This window comes from Pezoporus occidentalis, unplaced genomic scaffold (genome assembly GCF_034315485.1).
Source record: "Pezoporus occidentalis ecotype Australia unplaced genomic scaffold, CSIRO_AGI_Poc_V1 ctg34, whole genome shotgun sequence".
Lineage (NCBI taxonomy): Eukaryota > Metazoa > Chordata > Aves > Psittaciformes > Psittacidae > Pezoporus > Pezoporus occidentalis.
In genome coordinates, this window is record NW_026915376.1 from 1,584,121 (window position 1) to 1,610,145 (window position 26,025).

The 26,025-nt window shown below is 36.8% G+C and overlaps 1 long non-coding RNA gene across 1 annotated transcript; it reads left to right on the forward strand.

The window, feature by feature from the left end:
* The first annotated feature begins 21,150 nt into the window (after positions 1–21,150).
* LOC134169273 (uncharacterized) lies at positions 21,151–22,565 on the forward strand. Its single transcript, XR_009966842.1, has 2 exons — positions 21,151–21,201; positions 21,856–22,565. It is a non-coding gene; the product is annotated as an uncharacterized LOC134169273 (long non-coding RNA).
* The last annotated feature ends 3,460 nt before the right edge of the window (positions 22,566–26,025 follow it).

The following is a 26,025-nucleotide window of genomic DNA, read 5'->3' on the forward strand; positions in this document are numbered from 1 at the left end:
CCAGCTTCATGCACCATTTACCTCCATCATTACTGCTGTTGTAGTTTTGCCTTTCAACTTAATTTTTTCCCTTCTTTCATTTGCTGTGACATGCAACTTAAGCAGGCAGTCAATGTCTATAAGCTAAGCTGAAAGAAATTTCTTTCTTCTTCCATCTAATACTACTGGTTTTGAGATGTTTTAAGCACCAGATAGTCGGTACTACTCTCCTTCAGTTTTATGTGTATGGTTGACAATAATTAAAGTTCATGTTGTAAAGAAACAGAAAAAACTGAAAGATGCTACACTGAAGAAGAAAGAATGAGAATGTAATATGAGCTCACTGACATAACACCAGTAACCAGGTGCTTATTCAGTCACCACGTCAACCTATGGATCATATGGCTTAGAGGAAGAGCAGACCTTTGCGAAATATTAATTGCAATAGAAGAACTTTTGTCCTATTCTTCTTCCCACAATACAGTTATTTTAAGTAAAGTAAATATTTAGCAGCTGTAAACCATTCTCTGCTTTATTTCTTTTTATTGTCTGTATTCTGCCACAGAAAAGACAAAGCAAAGCTATTTTACAAATTATTTCTTCCTCATCAAAACCTACTTAACATCCATGATAATAGGAAGAAAGAGTATTCCATAGATATATAATCCAGACGCAGTTTTTAGTCTGAAAATGTGTTTACTGAGCCTTTACATCCTGATGTTTCAAGTCTAAATCTAAATCTAATCTAAAGCTTGTTTTCTTCAATGTGAGAACAAACTTTTTTTGGAAGTTTTGTAAGAGATACATGGAATTGAATATAAACAACAGTTTTTAGGATTTTCATTGTAAGGACTTATGAGGCTGAACTGAAAATTAGATTGTTAGTCATGGTTTTCCTGTTAGCAATACTCTAACTATTCACTTAGAAAGGAAAAACAATAAAAATATTAGAAAAACTCTCCATGACATAAGTAATTATATATCATAAATATCAAGTAGGGACTGCCAAGACCTATTTGGCATCCAGAACAGAAATACCACTTGTCAAGTTTTTCAGCCATTTCTTACGAATTATGGATGTCGGGAGAAGGTTAGGATCACTTCACAGTAGGTCACTAACCAATACAAAGAACAAACTAATCAGGAGTAGTATTCATATGGAATAGCTTGAGCAATGCTTTTTTGCTTACAGTTATCAAGTAAATCAAAGTCTTTCAAATTCCTTTGCCCAGTCTTAGAGAAAGAGGATATTTAAATGCCTGCATCTTGTTGAGTCAGTGATGAAAACTGATTTGGTTTTACCATTGCCTGTAGGGAAGACTGTTAATGACTTTCTGAAGGGCACTGTTAAGTCCTTCTATCTCTCTTTTATTCCATAAAAGAATGCAATCCTTCTTTCCTGTGAGTGCCTCTACATTACTTTGTCATCTGCACACAGTTTACCCTCAAAGCCTCAATACTAGCAACAGACTTCTCAAGCAAAATCAGCTAGACTGGTGCTTTCACAGGGCTATGAAGATCTTATAACCTTATGCTGCCACAATACATATTTAAGAAATAAGATCTGTTCTGAAATTCAAACCACTTTGGCATGTATTAATAAAATTCTTTCCCAAGTTCCAAGTGAATTTGCTGCCTTTGCATCTTAAAAAAATATGCAATAAACATTTGCTCAACCATACAAAGGTGGAATGAATGCAATTAAGCCATTTAAATATCAATCATTTAGACAGACAAAACACACAAGTGCCCAAGTGTTCAGCCAGTCAATTTTATAAACACACAGGAAAGAATAAACTAAGAGTATTTTAATGGAAAAGCAAGCTAATTTGCAGTCTGCTGCAACACACTGCTAAGCTTCTTGGGTATACTGTGATTAGACATGGGTTGCAGTAAAAGAGCTACCAAGAAGCCACAAACTCTCATGGTATTAGCAAGTAGTCTAACTTTCCCACAGCCACATATAGGAGAAACAATGGTTGTGAAGGGGGAGTGGTGTTAGTACTGAAGTTTAATGGGGCAAGTCTTGCTGTTCATCAGAGAAGCTAGATTTTGGATCAGCTCCAAACCCAAAAAATGCCCAGGAAAATATGAAGCCTGATATAAAGATGTCTCCTTATTTAAAAAATATAGTGCAACCACTACAAAGCTGTTTGGGCATTTTAATATCAAGTAATAATGGTAAGAAAAACAGAAAATTTATTTTTTCAGAATCCCCCCAATGCCATCTGCACCTAATGTACTAAATGCCATTTCTGTATGCTTTGCAGCCTCAAGGTGACAAAGTAGCTATCAATGAGATAAGAATTGTTCTGCTTAGAACTGCTCTTGCAGTTACAATAGGGAAGCGATAAATTACAGACTTCAGTGATCTTTCTGGAGGAAAGGTTTGAGACAGTTACAGCTGAGATTAGCACTTTGGATAAGAGAATGACAGAATATGAAAGAAGACCAGAAGTCTGCAAGAAAGATCACAAGATGCAAAAGAAAAGACCCTAAGATATTCTGTTCATACAAATGCAAATGATCATGGGGTAATGAACTGAGCACCTGCAGGACAATATTAAAGCAGGAAAAAAATTGTCAACTGGATAAATTAGCTGGCTTAAAATGACCTGTGTTTTTGCTGTGGTCTGTGAATGAAACCTTTTGAATTCAAACACCATGAAAAGTGAAAAACAAAAAGAAAGCCCTGGAATGGAGATATATTCTTTAACTCAAAGGATCTTTAACATATTTGGAACAAAACCCACATAATATAGGACTTGGGAATATGTTCAATAAGGCTAATTTCCAGAAAGACTCCAGAGGCAGGAATCGGCTAATATGAATGTCAAGGAATGAGCTTCTGAAATAGCTGTGAAGTGTTTGCAAAGATAGATGTTAGGTTCTTGGCAGTGAACAGTACTGTCTAATGCAGTCTACTTGTTCATGGTATCAGCCTCAGTGTCTTGGTGAGAATCCAACTACTGTTTCCTCGCAAATTTTTTTCTTTCAGTATGAAGCTGATTTAAGCCATAAGCCAGCATATTGATTTTGAAGCTGTGGGAGGTTTCCATATGTGCAGGGTTGATCTGTCAGTGACTTTAAGATAAATATTGTTGGTGCTTGGTAACAGATCACAGTGCTTAGTGCTATGGGTAATATGCTCAAATGAGCATTAATACAACATTCCTTTTAACGAGGTGCAGTCTATCATCAAATAAGAATGTTAAATTGGAGATTTATCTTGAGTCTGTGGTCAGCGCACTTCTGAAGTGCTTTCTAGTGAAAGGATCGATTTTTCCATCCATTAATACATTGAGATTTCATGAGGGATATCAGATTTTATAGATGTGCGCTGGATAGAAAAGTAGAAGCTTCAGAGCCATAGTCTGACTGTACTTTCAAGGGAGACCCCTTCTGCTTTTAGGACATCAGTGGTTAAGAAGGAACTTAGATAAAGAGAGTGGCCTGGGAAACAAGTGCTTTCCTAGCAGGCTCTGTACTTTTCCCACATTAGGTATTCTTGAAGGAGCAAATGCTGCCCAAGACACTCTAAGCACCTGAGTGAAAGCCCACTGAAAGAACTGGGAGATTATCGGGTTGTGAATTACAATCAGTACATTCTCATCCAAACTTATTTGTATGTTCGTCAAAGCCATGACCATTGCTAGTATCAACACAGCTTGCTAAGAGTTGAACTCTTTGGGACTAGAATGTTTTTATTGTTGTAAATATTTTGAGAGGATACATGGGTTTGCGAGGAGGTTCACTGTGTTTTTTTTCAGATCCACAGGAATGCAGGAGAGAGCTGCCATTGAGAAATATAACCTAGTTCTCCAGATTCCAGAGAAGACCTGGAAAATATGAACATTCTACGTCGAAAGCGTAATAGCAAAGAAAAAGACCCTCCCCCAATAGCATTTTTTCTAATCTCATTGCTGGTGAGTGGGAGAGGTAGAAATAGGCCATGATTTTTGGATATTTTGATTTGACAGTGTTGGTAAAGGCAAGATGCACAATACATCTGTTAAACCGAGAAATATCATTTCACTGGGTAATATCTCAGGCCTTGAGACCAGATCATTTACGACAGTCTCAAGGTGAGTCTGTAGCAGGAGTCCAAAGAAACGTCAGGGTTTTTGAATTGTAGTCTCATGCCTTGACTGCAAAACTGTCCTTAAAATGTATGGCCCCAGGGCACCTAATGAGTCAGAATCACTGCCCTGTGATCTGCTAAATAGGGCATATGAAGATACTGAAAACTTTATTAATGTAACAAAATGCTTTCGAAACAAGGCTATAACTTCCAGTTTAATTATAGTTGCAAGTATCTCTTCTCAGACTATTACACTTAATTTGGTCAGTGTGTGTTCAAACATAGCTTGTTGCTCAGTATTCTCTTTGCAGCTCTTGGAGATCCCATTTGTGGTTGTTGCTCTGCTTGCATAGGTACATCTCAGCTACATAGGGATATTTGCCTTGAAGAAGACAAACCTGTTAATGGTAAAAGAGTAAATAATCATGAATTGAACAATCAGGAGCCTTTTGAGTCAAGATGTGGCAAAAGAAGGCTTTTGACCATTTCTACTAATATTGTGGACTTCTGCTTGATTTACAAATGTCCGTAAAATTCCAGATGTTGCAAGAATAATAAATAATCACTGGAAATTGCTCAAGGACCATCTAAAAAAATATTGTTTGCATTACCGATACACTGTTGACTTGCCAACAACATCTTTTCAAGCTAGTTCTGCCCAGACCACAAGAAAAAAAAGAAAAGCTTCTCATGTTGAGAAGACGACAGACCTCAGGCATTAAACATAGGCTAGGCTTCCGTCCATTCATTATAGCTCCCAGCTGCTGCATTTGATAATGTTGCCTATAGAATAGGAACAACCTGTTCTGCCAGTTTCTTAAGGGGTGATTTCAATGATAGAGGAATACGTAGGATTAGCTTCTCAGAATTTTCTTTTTATTCATACTTTGCCAATGTGTCACTTTGTGAATGTTTTTTTCATCTGAAATGTTGTCATACCCACATCCAACACTTCTTTGGACAATTGTTAGTAGATAATGCCTTTGGACTCTAAATCCAGCTTCTTGGGAAGCCTTAGCAAGGTCTAGATGACCTAAATACAAATGGGGAAAAGGACTTGGAGTCCAGAAAGCTTTGCATCTTTTAGTGGTGTATTGGGACCTTAGAATTTCTGTTTGAAATCCAATCTGTTTCCTGGATATTCATGCCAGGTTTAGTATTGAACTCAGAATTAAGGGGAGTTCTTCTGTGCACCCTAATCTTTAAGATTATAAAGTCAGCACTCTCGATTACAAAGAAATAAAAAGTGCTCTAACATGAAAATTATTTTGTGAACAGACAATGAAAAAATATAAGATCTTTTTAGCTCTGCAGAGATTCTTGTTGATCATAAATCAGGTTTGCTTCCATGCCCATTTATACTGAGACTTTGCAACAGCAAATATTTAATTTATAACCAGGCATAATAGGAATGGCAAAAGAAGTTTGGAATGTAAAAGTAACCCTCTGTGTATCTCCTCAATTAGCTGCAACCCTTGTAAAACAAGTACTGCAAGTGTGCTTCTTTGCTACAGTGAGGATGCTCTGGACTTTCTTCTTGTTATCTCTTCTGCACAAGATTATTTAAAATTTATTGACTCATTTTTGTAATTTCATACTGGGCATTGATTATATATCAATGGCTGGGAACGTGTTTGGTAACAGAAAACATTCTTCCCACTTACCTTCCTTGCATTACATTAATATGTAATGCCATTAGAGACTGTAAAACAGAAGGCAGTGCTAGAAATAGACAGATTTATGGAAGGGGGACAGCACCAGATACGAACTGTGAAGGCTGCCTTGTATCTGTCTTCTCTTCCTCCTATAAAACTAGCAGCTTTTTCCAAGGGTGACAAGTAATTCAAAGTCCATACAATAGACTCATTTCTAGTGACTCAAGAGTTTTCTTTTAAAAGACATTTTAAAAGAAATCATTATGATTTCCTTGGATCACATGATCTGTTCCTAATCAGTATTTGTGCTGCAAATGGGTACATGTTCAAATATTCTTCTATATCCAGAAAGAAATTTCCCAGTTAATGAATCACAGAACAAGTCATTCTGCAAGCTAATCAGCCAGATAATAATTACATTAATTTAAGTAAAACAGAAGGAGCATAGTAGTTTCAGTTAAATTGCAATTCACTTGCACAAAACAATCCCTGCACTCAGGATTGAGCCAATTGAACATTTGAACTCACTGGATAAAGGATTGCTTTATAATTACACTTTTTAACATATGCAGATTAGACTACAGAAGATTCTGTACTGAAACTCAATGAGAAGAAATAAAAATTCAAAGTCTAAATTTACAGTTTGACCTGATTCAGTCTATGATTACTGATAAGTTTATATAAAAAAGTGTACCTTAATCACTTTGATGTTTTGAATAATCTAAAGCATGACTCTAATAGAATGGCTAGCCAACAAATTACGCATTTGTCTCAAAAAGATATGGAGCTCTCTTAGCCTCTGAACACTACTGAGAAAATGTCATTAGCTGACAGTTTTCCCCTTTGAAAGTCATAGGTAAAGCTCTTATTTTATTTTTGGGCTCCCCTCTGCTCTTATGTGACCTGTTGAACATGAATCATCTGAAGTTGATACATTCTGACCCTCATAAGAGGGAGACCGAGCTAATACTACTGAGTGAATCTAGAAAGCTACAGCCAAATTGATGAGAGCAGTTGACAAGAGCATTGTGTTACCTCTGTGAATAACTGAAGAACTCTTTTTCCTCCACTACCACAACAAAAGAGTGCTTAACCTAAAACTTGCCCTGGGATGAATTGGCAACATCCACAAAATGCCTATGGGTCAGATTCCCAGCCTGCATTGCTTCACATCAGTAGTAGGCCTATTCATGGCAATCTTTTCTTCCCAAAGCAACAGCAGTAAAAGCTTTAACCACTGCTGTATAGAATTTCCTGCAGGGTCAAATATGATCAGGAAGGTCTCATCTACAGTGTGCCAGGTTTGATACCTGGTAGCTTGCTAGTTATGGAGGAGCTAAATGCCCAATCAGACTCCTGTTTATTTAATTTAAATACAATACATTCAGCATTATCTGGTATCTCCCGTGCCTCCTCCCAAACACAGTTGTAGCCATTTAATTTTTTTCACCATCTGTTAATACTGCAAGGCTTTTTGTCTAGAGACCACATTTTTGTCATCACAGGCAAGGTGGCAGTGACATCTATTGTTGCTTAGCAAATTCATCCAGCTGACAACACAAAGAATATAAAGGCCTCTTTTCAGTTGTGTATGCATTAGTTAAGCTCGCACTGCTTACACTATAACCTTCAATGTACCGTGTCTACCTCAAGCTGAGATTTAGTTGAAAAACTTCAGGGGAAATTTTTCAGATGTCTGCAAGGGCCAAGCTAGGAGCAGTGCACTGTTTTGCTCATGTTACAAAAACTCTGGTGCCATTTTTTTTGAGATGCTCTAGCTCACCTAGCCTTTGGAGAAGAACTTAAAATCTAGTGATGCAATGGGCTTTGCTGTGTAAGAGAAGATGGACTTAAACTGAGCCATTTTTGAAGTCTTTCAAATCTGCAGTTCACTCATGTGATGTACAGAGCTGCTAGAACCTCACAGTCAAGCCTGTCTGTACTTTGAACATCCTTTTAAGTATACTTTTGTCATGTGCTTTCCCTGATGCAACTGGCCAGACTGGGGACAGGACCTAGAGCTGTCTTTTCTGAGTTGTCAGAGGAGCAGAGATCTGCCTTTATTGTGACTAATTCTTGTTCCAGTTGTCTCAGATAGCCCTTCATGTAACTTCATTAACAACTCATTGAGCTACATCTTAGAAACAGGGTTTTTTTTTGATCTCTGATGCTCCTATTAACTGAAAGTAGCTCTCATGACTAGAAATCTTTTTTCCAACTTTACTTACATTCATAGCTAGTTTAATCCCTTTTGTTCTTGTATCTAAAATATGATTGAGAGTAAATCTCTCTTTTTCCACTTTTTTTGCCATGTGATAGACTCTCCATGTGCTTTTTAACTGACTAGCCCCACTCTGCATTATTCCCAGCCTGATTCCATCTTTCTGGTATGTAGATATAACTGAGGATGACTTCAGAGAGCCTACCTGTGTCAGATACTACTCAACACTTTCCTTAGGATTTGAATGATGAAACAAGGAGTACACACATTAAATGGAAATTTGTCAGTAAGAAATAAGTATGCTGTATAATGCATTATCCAAGGAGAATGTGAGATCTTGAATGTAGGAGATGATTAGAAAAAAAATTAAAAATATTTCTCTGTTAGGAATAATTTAGGGCAAATCTGAATATATTTGGGTATGTGGGGTAGACAAGGGGTTTAGATGGCCATTGCTGGCCAGTTTAGATGTCTGTTTATTTGCTCCTAAGAGAATATCCCTGTGTTTAGTATCAGCTGACTTTGATCTCTTTTATTCACCTATTGCCATTACTGTAATTACTTTTTTTAATGTGCTTAGCTTATTGAATGATATTCAGATCCTTTTATAATGTCTCCCAGTTTTGTATCACTAGCAAACTATATTAGCACGCTCTGCTTGTTGACTGAGATGGCTAACGAAAATGTTAAATAAGATCAAGACAAATTGTCAAGAAACTCAGGTATTAAAATGCGTCTAGACTAATAACATAGCTTGTTATTTTCTTCTCTTAGCATGTTTCTCCTAACGTTACAGTTCTTGAACTAGAGCTACATTTTTCCCACATAGCTGATAATTTCCCATGTGATACTACATCAGGTACTTTGCTGTAATCCAAACAGACTGACAAGCTTCCTTCCCCTTGTCTAGAAAAGCAGTTATTTAATCAAGTGAAAGTGTCAAGTTTATCTTACCTGATTTTTTTTTAAATCTGCATAGTATTTTACCACATTTTGGTTTTCTGCTTCTTTTTTTTTTAAGTTGTACTTTCCTCAGAAATCTGTATTATTACCTTTCTGCACCAGTGAGGTAAGTATAACAAGCCTCTAATTCTGAAACTAACTTTCCCCTGTAGCTGTAGGGACTTTTATGTAGTAGCTTTCCATTATTGATGCCAGCTTTTTTGATACACAAATCCAAATTAGGTGAGCTATGGATTCATTTGTCAGACTCATAGGGATGAAGCCCCTCCATCGGAATGCTTTAACTTCTGTTTTAATTCTATCTTAGATGCAGAAATCTCTTTTTATTTTGTCATTCCTAACTGGTAGTTTGTCTTTATTATATTATTTTTAGTCTCTTCTATGGCTGTCCTCCACAGCTGCCAAGCTTTTTTCTTCCTCTTCCCCTCCTTCCTTTTCTCTGTATGACTGTCAAGTCTTTTATTTGCATTTCTTCATCTAATTCATAATGCGTATGTCAGTCTAAATTTTGCTTATCCTTTTATATTGCCTCCCATCTATAACAGTGCTTTGTTTGCTGATCAGCTTTTCTTTACTTAATTGTCAACCTATCATTTATAATAAGCATCCATTTTGCTCATCTGTTTTAATCATTTTATAATGTTCTCATTAATCGCTGCAATGAAAACAAAAAAAAAATAGTACTGTCTGTTGAAGAGGCATTTGTAATAAAATACTATTTTGCTATTGCACTGTGTACTATAGATTTCCCAATCTGTCTCTAAAAGGTGCACTGGCAAAGCTGAAGCATGACATTTTTACATATCTTTGCAAAAGAGAAAAATCTTTTGCAGCTTCTCACCTTCAGCAATTTTACCCATGAATATAAATCTCTTCAGTTCAGGAGAAAAGTGAATATTTTATATTTCAAAAGACATCAAATTTGTTCAAAAGAAACAGGAGTATTCAGAATTAATTTTTCATCTTCTCCCATGCAGTCAGAAAATCTCAATTAAAATCCACCTTAATTTTACTTTCCCTCTGAGCAGTATGACTGTAAGTGGACACATGATTCCTTAATGCTTATCGTGAATAGCTGACAACCAGCAAGGCTCAAGATATTTGTCAGTATTTTAAGGTTTATACTGCTTTATCAGAAATTCTCTGTATCATAATACAGCCATGGTTTCTGACCTGGCCGGTAAGCCAGAAAATGGAATAGCTGCTTCAGAAAATCAGTGCAGTAATGGACATGCCAGTACTCAATAGTTAGTTAAAAATGCTAATTGAAATACACGTGCAAGAAGAGAATCTGTGGGTTGTAGGATGAGCCATTAAGACATAAAATGATTTGAAAATGTGAATGGTGTAAGACTGTTGAATAGAAGGAAAAAAAAAAAGCCGAAAGTGTTTTTCTCAGGCAGTTAATATGGCTTTATGTGTAAGCTTTATGTCTTTGTAAGCTTCTAAATACAAATTAAAAAATCTCTTAAAGGGGTTAACAAAAGCAGTATTTCAAGGTGATTGTTTTCAAAATATCTTATAGATAAAATGAAATTACCATTACATATTAAACTGAGATCATGTTTATATTCATAGATAGTAACACTATTTCAGGAGTTTTGCCAGCACTTGCTACATAATTTGGCCCTTAAAAATATTTAGGAAAGCAAAGAAATTTGCTAAATGCTTTTATACTTGGATCTAAAATCAATAAATGACATTTAAAATATTTCTTTTCTTTTCTTTTATTTATTTTTTTTTAAATGCAGCAGTGCTGTGGCCTCAATTCAGGGAAGGATTTCACATACGTCATCAGCTTGACTTCACTGTGTTGTAAATCTGCGCTTGAAAATCACTTCATGCAAAATACTTTGCTGATAAATAGCTGATAGAAGGTTGATACAATGAAGTAATTGTGAAAGAAAAGGTCTTATGATTTTGTGCCAGTGTTCACCATTACAATACCTGTTTACCTTCTATACCAAGCTGATGGCAGGTCTGAAGGCTGAGTCATGTTTAATATTGTCCTTTCTGGAGTGAAGCTTTTCACATCACGGTGATTAGAGATTTACTCTTAAAATGTTAATAATTTGGTTTTATTGTTGTTGATGTTGATTTATCTTCATTGGCTGGTTCATTAGAGCTTTTCTATGGGAAAGTTGTTACTGCTATGCGTATCGTTGTTTCGAGGAGAGGAAGTGAAACGTGCGTCGTCGCTGCCTAATTGTGAAACCTGTTCCAAGTCACTGTCTCTTTCGTATGTCTTGGTCAGTTCAGGTACAAAAATGGATTCAATCAAACTCCATTAAAATTATTGGGTGTATTAAAGTTAAGCCTTCATGGTTAAATGGCTAAAATAAAAGGAGTATGGGAGCATTTCATTATTTAATGTGGCTTTATTTCTGGGGCATGACTTTCAGAAGACACTTGAGACTGCAGTGCATAGGCTGAACAGTCATAATGGAATGTCAAAAAAAAATTCATTTCTTATTTATCAATGTGTATGTTCCTGTATTGAATTACATGTACACAGCTTCATTTCTGAGATCCAGGCTGATCATGATGGCTCTTTGTGAGTACTGACTCCTGCAAAATTCTTTGAGCTTTCCTATCCCATGAGGCTAACAATATTGACATTAATTTGCATTCAGGAATAATATTGCCTGTAATTTTCTAAAATGCTGTTTTAACATGACCAAGTTTCTGGGTGGCTAACTGTGATATTACTGCTTCTTTATAACAATTTAATTTCAGTCCATAATGAAAAACCATTATACAGTACCCAAAGGCTGATATGGTAAGTGACTTTCAGAGCTTTTAATTTTGTAAGTATTTTTGTCGAATTAGTTATAGAATATATAAAGAATCTTAAAAAGTTTTGTTCTAGTCTGCCAGAAGGCATACCTCTGTGTCAGACATACCTGAAGGTTATGCCTTCGTACCAATTGGCAGAGGACAAGTCTTTAACTGGCCCAGGCCGAATAAACAAATTGTGCCAGAACATTAAATTGTTGATGGCTTATCTGAAGGATTGTTTGGTCTTTGACTCTTGCTGTTTGCTGACTGAAATGAAAACAAATATCAGTGTGAGAAATACTCTTATTTTAAAACACAGAATGAAATACTTTAGGCCAGTGGCCATGCACACCGAGGAAATGTACTTCAGGATGGGAGAGGGGCATTTTCAGCACTTACAGGAGAATAATTTTAATTTGTTTTGCTTCTCCTTTCTGCAGTTGTACAGTTTTATGCCTACCAAGATCTGATCTCCTCCTCACTTTAGAGCTACAGCTCCCAACTACTTCAAATACTTTGTTTGCCTTTATATTGAAGCCTAGTAGAAGCTGATATCCTTGCTTTACTCAAAGCTAAGCTGTATTTCCTTTCCCAAAGCATCCTTTCAGGTTGTGACTTATGAAACTGAGATGGCTAAAAACAGTGACAGACTGAATCCCAAACAAGGAACTGAAAGGTAACAGTTTGTTCATATAAACCCATATTCCTATAAAAAAGAGTATTACCTGACTTATCTTTAGCTTTGCGTACTTATTGGATTGAGTTGGAAAATAGTAGAATTTTCTTACTAGATCTTGTGGCTCTGTTCAAACATCAGTTGCAAAACAGTGATGACAGTGACTAATATCTTCAGTAACATAGTATTACATTAATGTCGTTTTAAGATCTTGTTTAATACATTAGATTGAGCAACATTAGCAGAAATATGTGTGTATTACGTTTCTAAAAATGATATTAATACAAAATAATGAAATATGTTATTGTGTGATGAGATAAATCTTGGTTCCTCCAAAGTCAATAAGTAATTCTTATCCATTGCTTGGAGGAATTCACCAGGTAACATCATTAATGTCCATTAGTGTCATACTAATTTTGAACAAGGGTTTTCTGGAGCTAGAAGATAAGTGTCATGAATTAGATTAGATAGATTAGGTAGATTTAGATACTAGGGGGATTTAGATTAGGCATAGATTTATAGATTTAGATATTAGGTCAATTTAGAATTAGGTAGATTTAGATTAGATATTAGGAAAAAATTCTGTGTGAGGGTGATGAGAACAGTCATAATGAAATGTCACAGCAACTGGAGAAGCTGTGGCTGCCCCATCCCTGGGTGCGTTCAAGGCCAGGTTGGATGGGGCATTAAGCAACCTGGTCTAGTGATAAATCCTTCTACAAGTTTTTCACATTATATAAGTTAATAAAAAAAAACACTCAAAATTAAGACTGAGAAGCCAGTTTGTAGGTCCATCAAAAGTCATTGTTTAAGTGAGTGTCTAAACATTGACTTACTAATATTGTCAATTTCCCCTCACTAAAGAAGGTTTCCATAGTCTCAGTAGATACAGAGTACATGTGTTCTGCCTCCCAGGAACATGCTTCACCTCATGATGTGGATCAAACTTCGCACCCAAACTGTTTGAATCTAAGCCACTTAGGAAAAAGTATCTGATGAATAATGGGATAAGAGAGATCACAAATCTCTCTTTGGACACCGTGTCCCACTACCAAGAATTGAAGCATACCTCATCCTGCAAGAATTAAGTCTCTCACAGTGCCTCCAGAACTGCTTGGATTTGATATGACATGCCATCAGGCAGGGCAGGCTCTTCATGTACCAGTGTGGGACCTGTAGGTTGAAAACATCAGCTATGAACATTTTCATGATGGGAGCACAGTAGTATGGCATGAAGATTTAATCTTCTGTCACACTTTAGTCTTTTCATAACACTGAAACATTTAAATATAGGAAACTTTTCCCACTTTAGTCTCTAAAGAGCTGGGTTAATTTCTAGACAGCTGACTGCTGTCAGCTGAGACCAGAAGTACTTCAGGCCTTCAGAAAAGTGAAAAAGACCCTTATAATCACATAAGAATGTACTTTAAAAAGGAAAAGATTGTTTTGTCATAGAATTCTGGTTTTAAATTGCAGGAATATTGTGTTATGGGTCATAAAAACTGAAAAATCTTCATGCAGTAATTGTAATCTTAATAAGGTGTTTTTTACCTCGTTTTTACCTGGTCTCATCCAGGTTAAAATGTCTAGGTTACCAGAGGTGTTTGGATATCGTTTCAGTACTTTTTTATATGATGTGTTTTTGTGCTTTTATATGGTGTGTTCTTCTTCAAAAAGGAATAAATTCAGGAAGTCCTACTGTATAGAAGTCAAACCCCCAAAATCACTGGGCTCTCTTCTGGCCTTATAATGAATGAATGTATGAATTTATGCTAGGAAAAAGCTATTAATTTGGCCTACCTTTCTGAGTGTCCTTTGTCTGTGTACCTGATTAAAGCAAATGTTCTTTCCTATCAAGACCAGGAAAAAGTAGACAGTACTGTAGAGTAATAAGCAATATGGGCGTGTATTATTGTGCTTTCTTCTTAGTAGGCTGTATCAAATTCACTGAAGATATGGAAATGTATCGCCAAATTTTCTTCCTAATAAATTATAGAAGTTCCTTCCTTGGAAAACAGTGCTTTAAGCAGGAAAAATTTTCTGCGCCATTGGAAGGTCAATGCTAGGAAACCAGCATCAATTTTGATGAATGGATAGTTCAGAAGCAATTTTGTGCAAGTCTTCAGTTCTGACAATACGTGTGACTTTGGCTAGATGCCTGTATATATATAGTGAGTAAACACAAAGTAGTGCAGATGATCTCGATCTCTTACATTTGGTGTGCTAGAACAAATAATATTGGCACACAAATATGGCTGCCAAAGCTATTTGTAATAAAAGTACAAGACAAAAAAGAAACCCAAACCAAACCAAAAAAACAGCAGTCTCTACACTGAAGAATCATGAATCATTGTGGACCGCAGTAAATCTGCTGGTATTAAAGTTTCCTGGAATGGGATAGCAAAGCTTAAAATAAATAACCCTACAGTTTGTTAGTCCTTATTTCTTTGAAAAGCTTGCCATCCATATAGAAGAATTAGAGAAGGTCTTAGGATACACACAGAATTTGTGCTTGCCTCAATATCAAATGGACATGAAAAAGAATGCTGGGAGATCAAGTGTGAAGTGTGAATGTCAGAGCCATTCCTTTTTCACCTTGTTGTCTGAGTAGTCTTGAGGTTGCTGTCAGTTAAAGAACATGCTAAAAAGATAATGTAGATACACTGTAACTAGTGCATAGGGACACAAAAAAGCAAATATTAAAAAATGTGCAAAAAGCCTCCTTTAAAAGCTTTTCAGCCTCCTGAGGTTGAAAAGAGAATCAATTCAAATGCCTCCTCGCTCTAATGAAACATAGCAGAAAATACTGGGAAATAGTTAAACGTAATGTTTTTTTTTGTATAGTACATCATGTTATTGTCTTTTAAAAGACTGAAGGCAAATTTCAGAGGCTTTTGGAGCAGTACCTCTGGTTTTCTGCATGACTGAATTTAGAATTTTAGGGGTGCTTTTTACTTGTTCAGTGGTTTGTTTTTTTTTTTTTTATTTAAAGAAAAGGAAGACAAGGCCTGTTTTCACTTTTGTTTTATATTTTCTCCTTAAACGCTGCACAAAATGTTGTTTTAATTTCTATTTCTGGTCTCATCAGGGCACTACATTTCTTATTAAACATATGCTCTTATTTTCACAACTTAGAGGAGCTGTTTTTTTTTTTTTTTAATAACAGCACTTTTATGCTAGTATATTTTTCCAACTTTGAAGGAAATCATTGCATCCACATTCTGGACAGACTGTCAGGCTCTATTTTGTAGTCTACAATATCACTTTTATCCTATGTGACTTTGATGACCTCCCCCGTAAGATCATGTTTTTTTCATATGCATTTGAAATTAAGTAAGACTTCATGGAAATCTGTCAAGTTGTACAAGGAGAAGGTAGCTATAACACAATAAAGAGTTCAACACTTCCTTTTATAGTAGAAATGAAGCTGTAGGAAGTTGTTTCACATTTGTTTAACAAGAGAAAGCTGCTTTATGAGTCTGACAGAAATATGCATCATAAATACTCAAATGACAGTCTTGAGCTTTCTGTTGGGCCAGCAAGGGTTGTCTAGGCTACATCAATTTCTATTTGCATAGCCTATCCTGAAAAGCCTTAAGATTAACTTTAAGAATTTGAAAATCTTTGAAAATCCTTGAAGAAGTCCTGGAAAAACCTTTAATTTATATCTGGGAGTACTTACATGGTTTGCTCTTGCATTACAAAAGCTTACTGTAAAACAGTTTTTCAGCTTTCTACCATCAACACTTGACTCCAATTCATCAAGATTTCTCAAATTTTCACTTGCTCCTCTGGTCTTAGAGACCATGATCTTCTCTTTCTCACATATGTATTGATTTTTATCTTCACTGAGTACCTTAAATACATGAAAATGGTGGGGGAAAAAAAGCATTTCTTTCCTTTTTATGTTCTTCTTCTTTAAACTTCATTGGACAATGATTCTAGTCTGTGTTTCTTAATGTAAATGTTTATGATTGCAATTGACAATGGGCATGGGATGTCCTCATCCCATCAGAAGCCAGTGGAAGAACTGTAGTTGGGCTCACTGGAGTAGGTATGTGGTCCAGGGTTTTTCCTTGTGAAGTTTCTCTTCTGTATCTGCTATAACTCCTGAGTGTTAGAAATACCAATGCTTGTAACCCTTAGAATAATTTAGCTTTCTTCTTCCCACCTGAATGAGTATATGCGATTTTCTTTAATTCCTGATATAACTTCAATAGACAAACTCACTGATCTTTCCCTCTAAGGGATCTTGGTAGCTTAGAGTTCATAAAATTTATGAGAAACAGACTATTTCAAATTATGTCCTTATTGACATTAGCAGTCATTTTGCAGTGATACAGCACAGTATCTTGATTTCATTCAATACATCTGAAGTGTATCATTATCCTATGTGAGTTTTTATTACCCTTAATAGCAATATTTTCCTCTTATTTCTTTATGGGTTTTGGATTCTTTGGTATCTGCTCCTGCCTAGGATTGCTACTTCACACACTACAATTCGTATGTCCCTAAAGAAAAACAGCATCCACTTCATTCTGTTGCAAAAGCTATATGATTATTAGACCTCTATTTTTCTATTGATTTATCTAATTTCGATGTCTGATTGGACCTTTCTCCTTGAATATTTTTTTCACTGAAAATGTCTTGCAAAGGGCTTATTTTATGCCTTATAGTTGAACTTCCAAATATAGTACATTATGTTCACTGACTTTCTTTTACCCACAATAGTATTCCTGTTTGCAAAGAAATATACTGAGACTGGTGCAATTTACTCTACATATAGAAAGAATGAGAAGATGCATTGCTCTTCCCCTGATACCTATTTTTGCATGTGTATATTTGCATATACCTTTAAAAGACAGATTTTATTTTTTTTCAAACAAGCATTTTTTTAACTTTCACAAGATAAAAATAAAGAATGGTTAAAATAAATTAAAGTTGTAACTTATCTCTTCCATGTTTTAATTCATTGTTGATGAAATCTTCCTACAATACTGATAGCAGCTTGTTAATGCTGATCTCATTATAGGTAAGGTTGAAATATTTAATGGCAAGCATAATTTCTTTAAAAAACACTGTACTTAGTAACTAATGTAATTATAGAAGGAGGCAGAACAGAGGAGATTAGTGCAATAAGTGACCTAGCTTTAATAATGTCATAAAAAACTGTAATTGAAAAATTATCCACTGTGTTACAAATGTTCACTAACATAATATTCAAGTCAATCATCATTTTGCAGCACTTCATGGAGTAAGCAATTATTTTTTCCAGTGTACAAATATCAATTCTATTAATTTTAATAATCCTCGCATTCTGCAATCCTGAAAAAGGTATATTTAGACATAGTGCAATGTGCCTTCAGCCATGACTGAAAATACAACAGTGTTTGGATGCCAGCTCTCTAAACCTGGTTCTGAGCATACCTAGAGAGATTCAGAAGTCAAGTTTGAGGTAAGAGATTGCAGGCGTTTTTATGCAGTTCTAATAGAGATATTGACATTATGTCACAGAGTTCTTCATTTCCAAACAGATTGTGTGCATATATGTCTGTCCGTCCATCCATCCGTCCATCCACACATCCATGTCAGTATACCTCATAGCATTTTAATATTATACCTTCAGGAGTTAGGTCAAGCCCCAAAAATTTTAAAAAATTAATGAAAATAGAAAGCTTGACAAAAATGTATGTGTGGGTTTTTTGGTTTTGGGGGTTTGATTTTTTTTTTTTTTTTTTTCAGTCCTACAAGAGCTTAATTATTAGCAGGATGGAAAATAGATCTGGTTGTTTTTTTCCCTGAACTGCATTAAGCTATAGTCAGAATGAATATAACCCTCACATTTTCCCTATGAAGATGAATTCACCAGCTACAATAGCAGTTTTCTTTCAAGTTTCCTGGCATTTTCTGCCATCTAAATGTTTACATATTTGGAACCTGCTGGACCGATCCACAAAGCCATTGCATGGTGCTTTTCCAGATCCAGGAATCACTAAGGTGTTTATTATAATAGAATTATTTCCTAGGTATTTTGTATTCCTTGCCTTTTCTGTTTGGTGTTTGTCTTCATTTGTTGCTTGTTACTGTGTATTTTGTTGCAAACTCTTGCAATAGAGAATTCTTCAATACCTGTGAACTGAGACTGTTACGCTGTGGACCTTTCCGCTAGGTACTCCAGGAGGACAAGCAACACCACCTATGAAATCTCAGATTAAAATAGGCTTAATGAAACACATTACATCTGAAACTGGAAAAGTTTCAAAGCTATGTTACGTGAGTAACATTCTAATAAAAACTACGGATGGAGTGATTAGAAAACAGCTATGTTTAAATATCTTCCTTCACTGAAGTCCCTCCACCCCATCTTACTAGATACTAAGGGTGCAACTCCTTTTGCCCAGTTCAGGTTGTGTAAAAGAAGTCTAGTCTAAAAAAGTCACTTAGACTCTGAAAATTTGAGGAGAAATAACTTCAGAGAGTGACTAATCTTAAAGATCCATGCATAACTGAAATGTATTACATGCTGATGGAGTGATTTACAAAAAAAAAAAAAAAGTGTAAATTTATAAATTCCTGTATTTTATATTTTTAATGAATAGAATGTAGAAAAGTGATGTTATTACAGTTTTCTTTTTGACTTGTACAAATCTAAGGCAAATTAATTCCTGATGTAGTACCAGTAATTTGATGGGAGTTACATCAGAGATATGAACTCATTCAGTTATTGCTAGAACCATCTGGAAATTTATAATGCCACAGCAATGATTCACTTGCTGAAGACACATTCATCCTTTTTGTTTAGAATGGGAAGACAGGGATTAAAAATTGAAGATCACTTTAGCTTGCTCTATATCATCCCAAATTCCTTTCTAGGCTTTGTTATGTTTGGATGGCAAGATGTGAATTTAAATAATATTTAAATAAGTGTAATAGTGCAATCAAGAAAAGACAAAATAGGCCTCCTGAGGTAAAACAATTTCATGCATATCAACATAATACTTTTGCAGTAGGGGTGGATGCATAAAAGTGAGGTTTCCTTTGGTGTATGCAGATAACTGTCTCTGTCTGCCCTTCCTGACACAGCTTTGTATCTCTGAGTTATCATTGGTTTATAGGAACCTCAGTCCTAGGACTAGAAGAGACCTATATCATGAAGTCCAGCTCTATTCTGTCATGGTTTACCACATTGAATAATTCTGCCAGAAATGTCAGAAACTTCATTTTATCTTCCATTTGTGTGGGAGGTTATGTTGTTTTTTCTCAGTATTTTTATTTTTGTCGAGTCCAGATATTTATTTTCTGCTGATTAGAAACCTTTGACTAGTTTTGAAACTATGCTTTAGCCATGAAGATGCATCAAATGATAGCTTAAGCTGTTTCCTTTCTCCCCTGCCTCCTCCAGGGCACAGACAGGAATTACGCTTTAAGAGAGTTCTGATTTCTTGACCTCTGCTCAGAAATGCACCTATATACCCAGACCCAGCCAGGTCAAAACCTCAAGTAGCTCAAGACTAAGGCTGTGGAAACAGTGGAAATACAGGCAAATTTATAACCACACAGCATATCAGCTTAGTAAGAAACTTTGTTCAGGTATGGAGGAGTAAAAGGCGATGTGTTGTCCCATTTGGAAAACCGATTCTTCTACACACTAAGTATCAGCTTATTTCTCTTTCCTATGCAGAGAGGGTGCCTGGGCTAGGCAGCACGCCCAGCATGGCCCCCCTTCAGTGATCCCCTGTGGACAGCACAGTCCCTGAGGCTTCCCCCATCACAAGGGAAGCTGGTATATTTGCTGGCAGCCCTGGGACTGATGGAGCACAAAGCTGACAGTCACATTCCTCATTTTCAGTCTCATGGAGTTACACAGAGCAGGGTGAGAATTATTGTTAAATGTAATGGTTTTGCTGAAATATAAATACTGAAGTGTGTTAGCAGGTGTTTACCATAAATTCATTGGTAATGTAATTTCATAATTTTTCCTGAAGGTACCTACCCTTAGAGGCCCTTGTTATTTGTGTCTGGTTTGTATTTATAAAACCCACAGCATTCATCAAAACTGTTCACCTTTGAAATTAATGGAAATGTTGCTGTATATTTTTCTGGAAAATGCTGCCTCAGAAAATTTGTATTCAGGGTGTTTTAGTAATTAGAGTTCGTTTTTATTCAGCCAGCACACAGTTAAAAAAAAAAAAAGATTTTTTTTTTCCCAATTTATTTTTTAATTTAAATGAGTAGATTTTGTAGCTATCTGATGCTAGGTTGATAAACATTATCCACTATTTATAATAAATTATTGTAATGAACTTAGATAGTCACATAGATGTGTGTGTTTATAGAAAGAAAAGAATTTGTGCCGCATAAACCAGATAATTTATCTTTGTTTCAGTCAGCTTGGTGGACATATTGCCTCTGGAATGCTAATAACCACCGATTTATATGTGATGAAAAGTGCAATACACAGTATTTAGAAATACCCAGAGAATTTCTTCTCAAGGACAGAAGGTGTCCCTGTCTATGTCAGCAGTGTTGGAACTAGACGATCTTTAAGGTTCCTTCCAACCCAAACCATTTTGTGATTCTATGATCTTGTATATCAGGAAAAGTGCCTTCAGTTGTAAAGATGCAATAATAAGACTAAAGAACAAAGGCAGGGTAATTGAAGAGTAAATCTGAAATTTAAAACAGTTTCTGGAAAGTGCATCTTCCTAAATTATCACTGTTACAGTATTAGCTTTTTATTTGCCTGTAAAGACATTCCAAAGAAGGAACTTTCTGTTCACTGCAGGAACCACTGACCCAACACGACCGACATGTTATCACGTGGAATAAACAAATAGCAGCCACAAAGGTAAGTTGATAAGTCAAATCCCTTTCTATCATCCAAAATTCACTGCTGCTGTGGCTTAATTTCTTTACTCCATTTCTGAAACCTGTGGTCCAGTTTCACTTCTGTGTTTGCCAGCAGGGGACCTGTGCACTGGGGACTTAATTCTAGGGACTCATATTAAAGCAAGTAATGCATTGTGGGGAGTCAGTTTCTGAGTTAATACTTTAATATAAGCTCTGCTCCTCACAGTACAGCTACAAAAGTCATATTTTCATATCATAGAATAAATTATTCCTTTCTATGAACTGAGGTGGGGAAAACAGCTAGTTCTGTCCCAGCTGTGTACCTGAATTACTTGTCCTGGTTGTCCTACACTACCCCTCCCCTGAAAGACACAAGCTACCTCATGGGCTTTGACATGCCAAAAGTCAGCAGTTTCTGCTGACTCTTCACTTGGTAGCATATGGTTATATTTCAGTTTTACCACTATTTAACCAAGGTATTCTGGTGTAATATTTTCCACGCTGAATACCACAGCATATTTGACAATCCTCAGTGACAAATTTCAATGCCCATGACTGCAGCAGAGAAGCAAGGTTTTCGGATGTTTATGCATTCATGTCCCCCAGTGCCAGGAGACCAGACATATTTCTGTTTTGCTCTGCTGTCCAACAGTTTAACTGCTGACAATCAGGAGGATGCTTTACCACAGAAGGCACAGTTGAGTCATGTGGAAGTTTTGCTATAGCAGAATCCTGCCTGCCTTCAGCCAAAGCAAGAAAATCTGCAAAGGGAGCCTCCGAACACATGAGGTACTAAAGTAGATTACATTGCTAACATTCATCACAGACTACAGGCATTGTGCCATCTCTGTTTCCCACAGATAAATGAAACTCCAGCAGCTTTCTGAATTCACTTTTGAGAAGATGCAAGGCTCAACACTAAAGTACTGAATTGGTGCTTCAGTCTTACAACCTGCACCAAAAGTTTTAGATCTGGTTCCAGTCTCAGGGAACTCTACATAGCCCAATTGCCACTACATTAAATGATTGTGCTATGCTTTTAAAGGTCTTCTTTATCTGCTGGCGTGGGAACCAGGATGAAGAAATGTATAGGTGCATAGGTACTGCTCTAAGGGCATTAGAAATGATGTATGCAATTTGAGAGCAAAGGTTGTCCCTGCATGTTGTGTGGTTTGCAGCTGACATAGGGAAGAAAGAGACAACATGTTGGTTACCTTACACAAGCTTAAAGTTTCATGTGGCTTTGAGAATTTGTCATCTAGTAAGTATGCCATCAAACCTATGTAGCACTGCCTTGATAAGTCGCCATCAGTTTGGACAGGTGAAAAAAGACCCAAACTCAATAAGCAAGCACTGATACAGCTTATTGGTGCTGAAGGATTGATTCTGTTGATACTGTCAGTGTTAGTGTCTCATCTCATTAGTGTCTCCTCAGCAGCCTGGAAAGTTTCTGCAGTGAATTACAGACACTCAAAATTCCTTTTCAACTGACGCTTTGAGACTTGTAGGTGCTGAAGGAGAGGGAGAAAGTGAGGTCTGCAGAACAGTCTATAGAAACAAACCAATGAAACCAGCTTGAGCAAACAGAGCTTCAGCATTGGAAGCCCCAAATCGAAGATTTTTCTTGTCTGGGTGACTATATAACAGCCTTGAAACTTTAGCAAAGGTCAGTAAAATGTTTCATCTTGTATAGGCAAGCTCTGACAGTTATGAGTTTATAACAATTACTGTTGGCTAAACCTGGCCTCTTCTTCTGAAGCATTACTCAACCTTTGGCAAAAAAGGATGAGCAGCAAGTCTTGTATTGTCAGATCATTTTCACTATGCACCTTCTTCCATAAAAATAATAATAACAACAACGGTAACAGCAACAACAACACACTCCTTTGTCTTGTCAGGGTTCAATTGCAGTTAGACACACTTTTCTGAGAAGTCTGTATTCTCTGGGAATGGATTTCCACATGAAGAAAGGACTCTCATCTTTAACAAGAACTTTGAGGTGTGGTTCCAGGACATCTAGCCTCTGACCAGCCACAACCATATCCTCAACCTCATCAACACAGACATTCTGTGCAGGTCTGGATTCACACAGACCTTTTTTTGGTTTTTTTTTGTTTTTTTTTGATAGCTTAGCCTATTTCCAAAATAGGAAGTGTGAGGATGAAGGTATCAGACCATGGAAGGAAATTGCTCGCTTCACAAAGGTATGTAACAGACAAATCATTCCTGTGCTCTGGAAATTCAGAAGAAATGTCTTTGTTAATGTTTTATTGCTTTTACTCTGTTGCATACAGACTTTGATTTCTCTCTCTCTGTGATTGCTCAGTACTGTTCATGTGAGACAGGTTTGCCATGAGTAAGTTGCTCAGATGAGCCAGTGTCAGGGAGCTGTAGTACTCTGATCCCTCTCCCTCCCCAGAAGCAGGGTAAGGGCTTCCTGAGCTATATCGCTGGTGCACAGCACCTGGCTCAGCTGCTCATGGTGAGCTGTCACTTTAAAGGCACTTACCTGCAATGATAAAATCATACACTGCTGCTGCTCTTATTGTGGTGCTAAACATCTATTAACACTGACAGTTGAGTTATGAGGTGACTGCAGTAATTAATTTCCATGTTTCCACTGGTCTAGGCTCTGGAAAATTGTTAAACTGATCTTTATGAACATTCAGATACTGGGAGGAGGGAAGAAAGGAAGTCCTGTGTTTTCTGCTAGATATTGCCAGAAGTCTTTGGATTGCTCTTCTGTTTTCAAGTGCCAGAAGTGTGATAGAGTGTTATTTCATGGTTTGCTGAATACAGGGAGAATTGCAACCAGCAGTACATTTTTACAAAATCAGTGTAACCCTCACTTGATTTCATACTGTTCCAGAATCCGGTGAAATAACTTCAATCTGTCTGTGTTTCATGATAGCAAATCATTAGCAATGTTACCAGGAAACTAAAATATCATTGGAATAGCATTGAATATTAAGATTAATGTGTCTATAGATTGATTACCTGTTGCTTTTTCCCCATAAATTAATAACATTGAATAATATTGCAACATTTTTTAAAAAACAAACTCACTAAAAGTGAGCAATTGCTCTAAAGGCAGGAGGTGAAAACCAGGTTTTCCCAAAAGGCCGGCTGCTGTCAGTTCCTGCCTTTCTGTTTATACATCTACACCTGAAATCACCGCTCTGGGTAAAGGCATGGTAGACTGCCCCAGTTCACTAAAGAGATTTAGGCTGAAGAATAGACTGTGTGTTGGTAACAGTAACTAACAACAGTAATCACTAAACAAACACCACCAAGGGTAATACGGTCTCAGTTTTTTGGAAGGCAACTGGATCTGTATCTTCCATACATGGGTGTAGCTCTACTGAGAATAATGGATTTATATCAGTTTATGTTGAGATTTATGTGTACTGCTTTCAAGAGACCAGTGAGAACTTGGATGCCATCTCATATCCTTTCAGCAGCTGACAAAGGTGGGAAAGGTCTGAAGAAATGGGATGTACCTGGGGAGTTACAGTGTTTATCCACTTGTGCAACTGCATGAAGAAGAGGCTCCAAAAGGAGCAGTGACAGCATTATCCCCGACACCCAAGATGGAACAGCCAGAGCCTCCCAGAGCCCAGTTAGCAACCTCTATTGGGTTAGGTTGGCAATACCAGGCCTGGGTGCAAATAAATGTTCAAGTTCAGTTCCAGGTATCCCAGAGACACTGGAACCCTGCAATACCCATTGTCTAACATAAACAAAGCCTTGATGAGCACTAAACCAACACTAAAATACAAAATAACCATAAGGCTGCTCCTACAACTGACATTAAATTAATCTAGTCAATACTTGTATTGACAAGCCATACTAGAGAAGAAGGTTTTCTGGAAAGTAATTAATTATCTAATTGTCTCTACCAATTGTTGTAGCCATGGTAGTACTGCTTAAAGGCTTAACACTAATAGCTCTCCACTGTGCCAGGTGTTACATTAACGTGGAAGATACAGCCTCCATCTCTAAGAGCTATGCATGAAGCAGAAATGCTGATGGGTGCCCACATTGGGTACAAAGAGCAGCAGCTCAGACTGACGTCTGGGGAACCGATCCTTTATGTCACCTCCAGAGCCAGGGTCTGGATCAATCTCAGTGTTACTGTATCTGAAGCAGACTACTCTCTTCTGCAGGCCTTCTTCCCACATGTCTATTCTCAGGAGCGTATGATCTGCCTGTATGCAAATTTAGAATCTGGTAAATAAGTAAAGAGAGGAAAAGGGAAGTCAGTTTGGCCGCAACTTGCCTCATGCAATAGTTTATAGTGGCTCCAGACCCATCTTCAGCCAGCAGGACTGTACCTCTCAGAGGTAATTTGCAAAGTCTGACAAACCAGTCTTTGGAGACAGCTATGCAGGAGCTAAGGAGGAGCCCTTCTGTTAGATGTTATCATCATGAAGAATCAGATGTTTAACAGTATGCTTGGAGAGAAATGGGGCAAGCATTTAAATCACTTGCTGAAGACCACTACTCCACCAGCAGTGATGTAGCGATAGGCATGAACACATGGCAGTGAAGTCAAAAAAGGCAGCTCAGCAGATTTTCAGGAGTGATAAGTAACAATCTCATGAGATTTATTGGAAATACTAAAATAAAAGTGATGAAGTAGGTGGCAAGAAAAACTGAAAAGTAGGAAAAAATTTGCTCTCTGACCAATAGGACAAATCAACACCTTCTGTTTCATTGGCTAGCACAGCTGGCACAGCCTTATAATAATTTCTGTGTACATTTTTCATTGCAATATTTGCTTTGCAAAAATCTTTAAAGAAATGTGGCTTACCAGCCATAA